The 12604-nt window shown below is 36.9% G+C and overlaps 1 long non-coding RNA gene across 1 annotated transcript; it reads left to right on the top strand.

Moving 5' to 3' along the window:
• Positions 1 to 1381: 1381 nt before the first annotated feature.
• Positions 1382 to 3596, top strand: LOC128203698 (uncharacterized). The gene is made up of 2 exons (XR_008256012.1): positions 1382 to 1564; positions 3105 to 3596. It is a non-coding gene; the product is annotated as an uncharacterized LOC128203698 (long non-coding RNA).
• Positions 3597 to 12604: the final 9008 nt, after the last annotated feature.

The raw sequence follows: 12604 nt of genomic DNA on the forward strand, positions 1-12604 counted from the left end.
GAAGTTCAAAAAATCGTAGTCCGCACGACTCGCCTTCCGTATATATATATATATATATATATATATATATATATATATATATATATATATATATATATTATTTTATGCTTCTACACGTATGAAATATTTTAGATTTACTTGTATATTGAAGATGCAATCCTTGCCCAAAATTTCAACTTGGCGGACTTTTGTAGAACTAGGCAACGCTGTGTGCGTTTAAATCTTCGCGTTAAATTACAAATAGAGTACCTCCATTAACTTACACATTGTTGAATTTGAAATCGAAGACCAGTAATGTTATTGATTGGAAAGATAAAGGTCCATTGATTTCACACGTAATGCCAATTTATTATAGTGGGAGGGGTTGGGGAGAACCGCGAACGCGATTGGATGATGCGTCTAGAGAACTATTCCATACACGCATTCTGGCGATCAGCAAACCATTACGATAACAGCTAAGCAGACGATTATACGGCCGCCACGCCTTCTTGCTATAGGTCTACTATAACGGAAGCCTTAGCTTTGATTTGTCAATATTTATTACTGTTTTGATATATCGGTTATTAGCCTCGCCAAGGAGAGGCACGTCGGCCCCGACAACCCAAAGGCCTGGTGAAAACCTGAATTGTCACAGAAAGAGCAGTGGGACCACTCTAGATGTCATTCATCGTAGGGTTCAAAATTACTCGTTTGGCGAATATCCCACAAAACGGTGTGAATAAAACTCCCCATTTGGCCTCAAAAATATGATTCAGTCACACTTGGGGATATGACGGGGTCAAGCCATAATGCAGCCACTATAAGGCGCGGGTAGACTTTTATTAACTCAACAACAAATTCTCACAGAAAAGTTCTCAATGTGAAGTATAATACTCGCTACTAAATTGGTCCACAAATACATGTATCCACCAAACATGATTTTGTATTATACTATATCAGTACTATTAACTTTCTACATAAAATATAACAAGTTAAAACAAATTAATTCTAAGTTTTCACATTTAAGGATATACATGTACATTACTGCATATTGATGAAATTATGCGTATGCATTTAAATGTATCATACTTTTGTTTCAAAAATTTGATAGTTGTAAGGAAAATATTTATAATGAGCTTAATCAATTTTAATCATATGAATCCTATCATCTGTTCAAGTAAGTATTGAGCTTATTATTGCAAAATCCGGCGTCTTGGGATAAATGTATTGTAATATGAAACGTTATGTGTAGGTAGACGATAATACAGTATTACATAATACTACCTACTACACAATTACCGCCTGAATATATTTTATGCATTATAAATATTTTAAAACATGTTTCATAGCAATTTCTATCTGCATATATATCATTACCGCCTGGACATATATCATTGCCGCCTGCATATTTATGCTGCAATATATTGTTAAATAATTCCTATACATTAGACACATGTTTCAAAGCAATTACCGTCAATTCCTGTCTGCATATATATTATGTAACATATTGTTGAATAATTTTTATGTATATTAGACTCCGAAAAGAGCAGACACGTATTTTAAAATTACTTTGGCTATGTAAAAGGTAAGACCTTTAAATAATACATAGGGAGGTGATGAAAGATTCTTAAAGAATTTAGTTTTAAAGCTGCACTCCCATAGATTGGCAGTTATAAGTTTTATTTTATGTTCCAGAATCAGCTGGTTTTATTGTCGATTCCTTCAATTCAGTCGTTTAAAATAACTAATTAAAGAAAATACATATTGTATCTCAATTGTATGGAAAACTGCTCATACCGTAAGTAGAACGCTTTTAGTCATAAAACTTACCGCAAGGCTTGCGCGCATTGAATGATAGTTAGGCCGAGCGTGAGCTGATAAGCGGGAAGAAAGCACGTGACGTGTTAATTAGTGCCCAGTCTGGGCCCAGCATGGGGGCAGCGGCTGTGTTGACCCTTCCTCTAAATGCAATTAAGAATCTTAATTTTACTTATATTACAAGTTTTCAGACATTGACGCAAATATTGGCTGACATTCTAAATGAAAAAAAAGTCAAAACGGTCAATTTTTGAGAGTGCAGCTTTAAGTTATGAAAGGTAAATGAATGATCCCAGTAGCCTAAGCATTTGGTGTGTTTGCTACAATTAATTCATGCAATTATTTGATTGTATGTTCTCGCCAGAAGTAAATTAAACCTATTTCGCCTTGCATATTTAATTATGCAAACTGAAACTCATTACGTCAGAAAACTTTGTCATCTTCAGGATCCATATTCACTGACGTCTTCAGTTTGAGACTCAAGTCTCAAAAATGTTTATCTTGATTTTGATGTTAAACAAAAACTAGAACATTGGCCAAAAGTATCAGAAAATCCTGATTGCTTTCCTTTACTAGACTAGCAAAATCATCAGCTGAAAAGTAGCAATAAATAATCTTCATTTGATCATGTCCGATTGCTTTGATTCTGAAAAGTTCAAATCAGAAATACCACTTGCTCTAGCACAGAAATTTGACCCTGAACCTCTTTTATCAAATGCATCATCGTCAGCCGTATCTGAACCAATGGTCGATAAATGTTTAGCAACACTGGACCTAATTTGCCGGTAACGCCTCCGATATTCTGTCGTCCTTTTCATAAGGGCATTTCAGTGAATTAATTAATTTTCTACATACTGCATCAATTGTTAGTTGTGCAATGGAGGACTTGGTTGGTGGTTTACCATAATTGATTAATTATGACCGTTGACAAATATGCCCATGCAGATGAAAGAGGCAAAAAGTCACCGTGACTTGGACAGTTTATATAGATAATATCACAAACTTTAAAATTGAAGACAGACTTCCGCGGAAATACACGGCAAAGGCAAAGCAAAAATATAAATTGCGTTAACAACTTTCGTATACACACAATATGTACATGCATTTAAAATTGCAATTCGATAATGTGAGATCGTTGTTCTGCATTTAAATGAATTATTATCTACGTGTACAATTTAGTAAATTTACTGTTTCAAAACACCTTGGCGAGAAATGATCGAGAGCTCTTTTCCCTGTGCTAAACTTATTCAGTTATTAATAATTTTTCGAAATTAAAGTTTTGATGCTGACTTATAATTATATTGTAGTTTACCCGGAGGCCTCCTGAATCAAAAAGTATGTCTCCATCGCAATTGCTCTTTGTCATCCTAAGCTTGTCTTTGCTGTGCGGGCCAGGGCAAGCAATTCCTCGTATGCTACGCAGTGGGCCTGCAGCAACCGATGCTAATCAAGAAGGAGTCACTCGAATGCCACAAGTGCTTCAAGAGGGAGTCACTCGAATGCCACAAGCGCTTCAAGAGGGAGTCACTCGAATGCCACAAGCGCTTCAAGAGGGAGTCACTCGAATGCCACAAGCGCTTCAAGCCAGTAGTACCGTTCAACATATTATGCCGGACGAACAAACGTCTAGATCTCGAAAATCGCTTAGTTAAACTAAAGGAAACACGGAGCGTCCTTCGTAACGATAAAAAAGGAATAAAAAGGATGGAGTTACATGGACGAATTCTTCTGCCCCTAAGTAAGATTCGAAATTGAATTATTGCATAAATTTTATCAACGAAATAAAATATGAACTGCTATTTTGGTTGCATATGTTACAGTCAAACCCGTGGGCCCTGACCTTTTGGACTCAGTCAATTGAAACAGTCACTTACCCTATTCAACAGCTATTATTTTAAAGTTATTGCATCATCTTTTCGACAGAAGCATATACAGTGCATGTATGAATAGATGTAAAGTAATCAAAGGGCAATAACTCCAGAAATACAATATACAAAGTAATGTGAGTTTTTTGCTGCATAGTACTTCTCCCCAACACAGTCAATACGTATTTACAGTTTAAAACAAATAACTCAAAACAAAAGGCTTCTGAAATAAAATGGAAAGAAACTCTGATAATAAGTGAAAAGCTGGAATGGAAAACCATATATGGTAACATTTACAAATCATTTATAGATACAACATTGCATAGCTTCAACTACAAATTCGTTATACTGCAGTAAGAATATTACCGACCAACCAATTTCTGTTTAAAATCAAAATTCAAAATTTGCAATTCAAATGTAGAATCAATTGAACATTTATATTGGGAGTGTCAAAAACACAACAGTTATGGAACAAATTCAACAACTTTATTGCATTGACGCCAATGAATATAACAATTTACAAGCATGAAGCCCTATTGGGATTTGTCAAGAAAAGCAAGTTCAGTAATATCTGTAATATTTTAATTATCTTATATATCTATATACATATATACTTGATACATTATGTAAATACGACATATATTGAAAATAAATGAGAAAAAAAATCCTTCCAGTAACAAACAAATGTTACCGGTTTTACTACAGATCACAATCAATAATCGATATTGTATAAATATGTATAAAATTCACATCATGTAATGGCTGTTCAGAAAAGAAACATATGGCGCATGTGAGTTTGGTTTGTGGTCACCAAGCCGGACAGTGGGTTTCTCCGGTACTCAGGTTCCCCCCCCCCACGCAAAAGACCACATTCTCGCGTAAAATCGTGCCAACGAGAGTGATTAATATATTGTTAAAATAACTAGTTTCACAATCGTTGTAAAATAAATAAGTTTAAACTAAAGTTATATAGTTCAGGGTTTTTTGGCAGGTAAAATTGACGGACTACAGTCCAAGACTAACGATTATACTATACGACTAACGGCCCCTTGAGATAAAAAGATTAATCCCCCGGGAGCGATCCCGTTACAAGTTTGCAAGATGGTCAATCCTATCCAATCCTATATATATATATATATATATATATATATATATATATATATATATATATATATATATATATATATATATATATATATATATATATATATATCATTTTAATCAGATCCCCAATACACGCTTCACGACGTTACGCTATGTGGATCTGAGGACTTCGCGTAAGGGGTCACCTCAGATTGACCTCTCCACTAGCCAATGAAATTGCTCGTTACGTCGAAGGCAGACACGAAACTGACGTTTTCTCCAAACGTCATGGCCGAATTAAGCTGTGAGTATATGGCAATTTTACAAAAAAAATAGCAAATTCGTATGCTCAGAATGGTGTCGTTTTGATGAAACTTTCAGGGTTTCTTTCGAAACTACTTTTCTCTCTGTATACCAAATGCCATTAAAAGGACACCATTTTAAGATGCTGCAATAGCCGTTTATTTACGAGGTAAACACCGGCATCCGTCACTTGTAGATGTAAACCGATTGCTACTGGATTAAGTTTATAATAAATATTCCTTTCCATCCTGTATTTTCTTTTATCTAAGATGTGGATCAGGCTGTTCAGTGTTATAACCCTTGTTTTGGGGGTTATCTATCCTTTCCTGTAAGGGTAGGCAACTCTATACGTGGTGTCAAACTCTATCATATTGGTTCCTATAACAGTAAAGGAAGTCAATATCTGGGTCTGGGGAGGGTTAAGATATGTTGTGTTGACCCTATCCGGAAGGTGGGTACACAGACTCCTTGTGGACATTTCGTGAATCTGATGGGTTCTGTAACTGGGCTTTACATAACGTAATGAAATGAAGTGAACGTCACGATATGATTTTAATGAGATTGGGTTTTTATCCATCTTGTAAGGTAAACATATAAGAACAGCATTTGCTGCGAAAAGTGATTTGCTTCTTGTAGCTGTATAATTTAATGTCGTAGGTTTTACTTAAAGGACCATACCTTTTTTATATTATTATAATGAGTAATATATCAGTTGCTCTGGATAGTGTATTGGAATGAGTCGAGTTCATCATCAAAAAAAAGTTTCTAGTATCTCGCAGAATCGATGACGTCATAGGAGAAATGATCGAATGTATAGTTTGACCAGAAATTATTGAGAATTTTATTAACAACTTTGATGTGGCAACATATTTATTTTGTGCTTAACATCAATTAACTTCTTTTAATATAAGGGGACGTGACTCTTTCCTTAAATTGTCCAGTAGTCTGTTAGAGCAGACGACCTTGAAAGCAGTGATGGGATTACAACTGCAAGCACCATTTCAGAAACTGCAAACATTCCTCTATCTACTGTATCATGCCGGGTAATCATTGGAGCCATAACATTTTGTTATGTGTTGAAGATCGCAAGGGAGTGCTTGTTAATTTAGGTGATTGACTGTAAAATACATTTTCTTGCAAATTTTGAGCTACGGAGTGATTTTTTTTCTCGACATGAATATACCCGCCTCTTTTTCCCTTTAAAGACACCCATCTGAAAATATATAAACACAATCGTAAGATTTTTGCCCTATAATACCAGGAAATACAGAATTTGAATTACGACGATCATTTGTTTTTAAGTATTAATTTATTAGACACAAAATGAACTTTAAAGTTCGCAAAGCAGTGTGGTAGTTGGTCATACTTTAAAATGATCGAAAATGATATCAATTCAGTTAATTTTCATGTTATGAAATTGCTACATTTTTTCACAATTCGTTTCCTTCTAAATTACTATTCATGAGCACCACAACCTATTCATTGGCACCACAACGTTCAGAAAATCGAGTATAGTGCAGCAAGTATAACAAATAAAGTTCTAAAATTTGTAACGCGGTAACCTTTTGTCAATAAAAAAGCCACACACGTGTAAAGAAAATGCTTAAACCTAAGGTACAAGAACGATTCTCACGAAAATCCAGAGTTTTACCTTGTCAACACTAACATCTAGCAAGTTATGCAAGTTCTAAACGATCAGATATTAATTTTCATTCACAACTTTTACATTTAGAACAACTCATAACCATTCCTATGTGGAACTACTTTCTCCATCTTATAAAATTTACTCGAATAAACCCCTAAAATGAAAAATAAGAAACCATACTCACTGTTTACATCCATATTCCACTCATTGGCACTATAACGGAAGACGCGTTGGAGCATTTTCAGGGTATACAGGGTTTTGAGAAAAATTGAGAATGGACAGGGAATAGAGCATACGAAGGGAGCAGGTAGGCTTCAAAGTTTGACAGTTGGTGAGTCGGAGGAGGTTGGGTTTAGTCACATCCAAAAACAGGAGATGGAGTATTTCCATGATCAGAGGTGAAATGATTTACATGGGCACTGTGCCGGTATCCAAAGAGACCATGAGGAAAGAGCTTCATTCCATAGGCTTGGAAAAAAGAATGCAACGCCATCTCCTCTCATGAAGCCAGAGCAAAAACAGAAGAGGTTGGATTGGTGTTTGCGTCACAGAGACTTTAAATGGGATAATGTGATATTCTCTGATGAAAGCTCTTTCTGGCTCTACCCAAATGGTATGAAAATGTGGACTAAAGACGACAAATCTTTACTTTACCAGCGACCAAAACACAGTCCCAAGTTCCATGTGTGGGGTGGGGTATGTCTCTTTGGAGTGACGCCACTTTGTGTCTTCGAAGGTAATCTTACCAGTGAGCGGTATACATACATTCTTCATGGACATTTGATTCTAACAGCCCAGGTTTTGTATGGACATGAATGGATTTTGCAACAAGATAATGATCCAAAACATACTGCCGAACATGCAAAATCCTGGTATTTCGCGGAAAATGTCACAGTTTTGGAGTGGCCAAGTTACAGTCCTGATCTAAATCCTATTGAGAAAATTTGGGGATTAATGAAGAACAATATCAACCAGAAAAACCTAACTACCATAGATGCAATGAACCAGGAGGTAGTCCATTTCTGGGACACTGTGGACCCTGATTTGATAACTTCTTTGATAGGGAGTATGCCCAGGAGGATTGAAGCATGTATTACTCAGGAAGGCGGACTTACACAATATTGAAAGCTGGTGACTTTATATTGTGAATATATGTTCAATATCATGATATAAACAAATAATTGATGCTATGTTTTGTTCTAGTTCTATGTATTAAATCATAAATCTCAATAATTTCTGGTCATACTGTACATGTAGGTATTCTTAGAATCGAGGTGTATTCTCCGGATGACATGGTTTAGTGAAAAACATGAATACGGAAAAAGGAGACAAACAAAACCATTTCACAGAAGCCATTTATGGACCGTCATCATTAGGAAAACTACGGAGCAGAAAAACGATCTTTTGACGCTATATTGTTTTATTTGTAAATGCAATGAGAGTATCAGTCACAAGTATGGCAGTCAAAAGAATTTGGGGAGATTGATCACGGTGGAGAACCCACGTGACTTTTTGGTCATGTGCACGCCAAATACTGTAAACAACAGATCTCGATTCAGGTAGTTTGTTTTAGATAACTTTCATAATAGTGGGAGAATTTTGTAATATAAAAACCATTAACCCTGCAATTGAGAGCACTGTCCACGGTTATATAGAACTTTCTCTTAAATCATAAGCTTTTTCTGAAAACTTGACCAACTGATTTCTCGGAGTTGAAAATGTTTCAAAGCAGTTATTATCGCCTACCAACACATGGTATTATCCGATGCCTACACAATTATTGTCTGCATACATTTTATGGATTATAGTTACTTTGAAACATGTTTCAAAGCAATTACCTTCTGCATATAAATCATTACCGTCTGAATATACATATATATTATCATTATGCAACATATTGTTGAATAATTGCTACACATTAGACTCCTGTTTCAAACCAAATACTGTCTGCATACATATAATGACCGTCTACATAGTATGCAAAATATTGTTGAATAATTGCTACACATTAGACTCCTGTTTCAAACCAAATACTGTCTGCATATACATATAATGACCGTCTACATAGTATGCAAAATATTGTTGAATAATTGCTACACATTAGACTCCTGTTTCAAACCAAATACTGTCTGCATATACATATAATGACCGTCTACATAGTATGCAACATATTGTTGAATAATTGCTACACATTAGACTCCTGTTTCAAACCAAATACTGTCTGCATATACATATAATGACCGTCTACATAGTATGCAAAATATTGTTGAATAATTGCTACACATTAGACTCCTGTTACAAACCAAATGCTGTCTGCATATACATATAATGACCGTCTACATAGTATGCAAAATATTGTTGAAAAATTGCTACACATTAGACTCCTGTTTCAAACCAAATACTGTCTGCATATACATATAATGACCGTCTACATAGTATGCAAAATATTGTTGAATAATTGCCACACATTAGACTCCTGTGCATATTATACAATTTATTTTTGAATTATTGCTATACTTTAGGCACATGTTTCAAAGCAATTTTCGTATATATATATTTTGCGTATATACAATTACCGTCTGCATATTACGAAACATATTGTACATAACACATACTCGTTGTCATAGTAAACAGTCGGTTTGACGACTTCAAAGTTAAAATACAGCTTGGAAAATTGGAACTCGGGTCGAAACATCGCTTCCCTCGAGGTTTCAGCTCGCATCCCCGGCGTCTTCGCAGTTGTCCTGTATTAAATAGTGGAACAGTCATCTAACGAAACAAAGATGTCACCCCCGCTCCCATTAAAAATCTAGCAATTAATCAATATTGGCCCTAGCCCGAAGACGTTAGTGCATTCGAGCCCAGTTTTCAAACTAAGTTTCAAACTTAGACTTAAGGCGTTTGTGAATATAGAATCAGTTTAGTTTCGACTATTTGTTCTAAAACGATTATAAAGAAAGTTATATTCACTGATGCTACATGTAAGTCACTCATGTTGGCACAATGCTGCGCGAGAGTAAGGTCTAGCACGTATTGTCCGGGAACCCGGAGATAACCCACTTGTCCGGCATGAGTGACCCCGAGCCATGCTCGCATACCCCCAAGCCGGGAATCGACTCAATGTCACCTTGGCTAGAAGTGATCGAGGGGCCTTGTCCCTGTGATAACAGTAAACTGATTCAGCTATTATTTTTTTCAAAATTCAAGTTTTGATGCTGACTTATGTATTGTAGTTGTTCACCGGAAGCCTCCTGAATCTAAAAGAATGTCTACATCGCAGATGCTCTTTGTCATCCTAAGCTTGTCTTTGCTGTGCGGGCCAGGGCAAGCAATTCCTTGTCTGCGAAGCAATGGGCCTGCAGCAACCGATGCTAATCAAGAAAGAGTCACTCGAATGCCACAAGCGCTTCAAGAGGGAAACACTCGAATGCCACAAGCGCTTCAAGAGGGAGTCACTCGAATGCCACAAGCGCTTCAAGAGGGAGTCACTCGAACCCACAAGCGCTTCAAGAGGGAGTCACTCGAATGCCACAAGCGCTTCAAGAAGGAGTCACTCGAATGCCACAAGCGGTTCAAGAGGGAGTCACTCGAATGCCACAAGCGGTTCAAGAGGAAGTCACTCGAATGCCACAAGCGGTTCAAGAGGGAGTCACTCAAATGCCACAAGCGGTTCAAGAGGAAGTCACTCGAATGCCACAAGCGGTTCAAGAGGGAGTCACTCAAATGCCACAAGCGGTTCAAGAGGGAATCACTCGAATGCCACAAGCGCTTCAAGAGGGAGTCACTCGAATGCCACAAGCGCTTCAAGAGGGAGTCACTCGAATGCCACAAGCGCTTCAAGCCAGTAGTAACGTTCAACCGATTATGCCGGACGAACGAACGTCTAGATCTGAAAACTCGATTAGTTAAACCAGAGAAAACAAGGAGTTTCCTACGTAACGGTAAAAATGGAATGAAAAGGTTGGATTTACATGGACGAATTCTTCAGCACCGACACAAGAATCAAAATTGAATCATAAATTTTATCAACAAAATAAAAATATGAACTGCTATTTTGGTTGCATATGTTACAGTCAAACCCGTGAACTCTGACCTTTTGGACTCAGTCAATTGAAACAGTCACGTACCCTATTCAACAGCTATTATTTTCAAGTTAATACTTCATCATCTTTCGACAGAACCATAAACAGCGCATATATAAATAGATATAAAATAATCAAAGGTCAATAACACCAAAAGTATCATACACGAAAGCATGTGTTTTGCACAGTACTTCTCATCAACATAGTCAAGACGTGTTTGCAGTTTAAAACAAAAATAAAGAGTAATGGAGATAAGTAGACTTGTCACAGTACAACATAAATATAAAACTAATCAAAGGGCAATAACTCCAAAATACCAAACACAAATATTGTTTCTTTAGCAAGCACTTCTCAAAACAGTCATTATGATTATGAAGTTTGAAGTCAATACCTAAATAAATATGGTACAATCATAATAAAAGTACATTAATGGTTCAATGTGAAAATCTGACTACACCTTACAGAGCACTTATTTGACAAGATCTATCAGAGGGATCATGCACGACTATTCAGCCCCTTTTAAGTTTAAAGCTGCACTCTCACAGATTGAACGTTTTGACAACTTTTTAAGTTTTTGTCTTGGAACAAGCCAACTTTTGTGTAAATCCATAGAAACCAGTTATAAAACACTGCTGACAAACAAATTAGATCCCAGATTCCTATTACATAAAAGGAAGTCTATATCTGGGTCTGGGGAGGGTTAAGATATGTTGTGTTGACCCTATCGGGAAGGTGGGTACACAGACTCTGATCCTTGTGGACATTTCGTGAATCTGATGGGTTCTGTAACTGGGCTTTGATTGGGCGGGAATATTCGACCCATCAAGGGAGATAACTAAGTTGCCCATGTTTCGGTCACGTTAAGGTGTGATACTAAAATAATTGGTCTCCCTTTAATCAGAACAGCAATTTTAATCAAGGCTCGTGTTTCTGGTATCGTCATGATCTTCCTCTATCAACACACTAATAGCGAAACAAACACATGTTACGGGTTTTGTTATAGATAGCAATCAATAATCGTGACTGTATACATATGTATAAAATTCACATCATGTTATGGCTGTGCAGTAAAGTAACGTATTTCCGGGTAGTTTTTTTGGCAGGTAAAATTGACTGGACTGGACTGCAGTCCTAGAACGAAGATCATGCTATCCGGATAACGGCCCTTGGGTTTAAAGGATTGAGCCCCGTGGAGCGATCCCGTCACAAGTTTTTGGCCCGGTATGACAAGATGGTCAATCCTATCCGCAAGTTCAAAAAATCGTAGTCCGCACGACTCGCCTTCCGTATATATATATATACGGAAGGAAGATGCAATCCTTGCCCAAATCGCCCAAAATTTCAACTTGGCGGACTTTTGTAGAACTAGGCAACGCTGTGTGCGTTTAAATCTTCGCGTTAAATTACAAATAGAGTACCTCCATTAATTTACACATTGTTGAATTTGAAATCGAAGACCAGTAATGTTATTGATTGGAAAGATAAAGGTCCATTGATTTCACACGTAATGCCAATTTATTATAGTGGGAGGGGTTGGGGAGAACCGCGAACGCGATTGGATGATGCGTCTAGAGAACTATTCCATACACGCATTCTGGCGATCAGCTAACCATTACGATAACAGCTAAGCAGACGATTATACGGCCGCCACGCCTTCTTGCTATAGGTCTACTATAACGGAAGCCTTAGCTTTGATTTGTCAATATTGATTACTGTTTTGATATATCGGAAATTAGCCTCGCCAAGGAGAGGCACGTCGGCCCCGACAACCCAAAGGCCTGGTAAAAACCTGAATTGTCACAGAAAGAGCAGTGGGACCACTCTAGATG

Source organism: Mya arenaria, chromosome 9 (genome assembly GCF_026914265.1).
Source record: "Mya arenaria isolate MELC-2E11 chromosome 9, ASM2691426v1".
NCBI lineage: Eukaryota > Metazoa > Mollusca > Bivalvia > Myida > Myidae > Mya > Mya arenaria.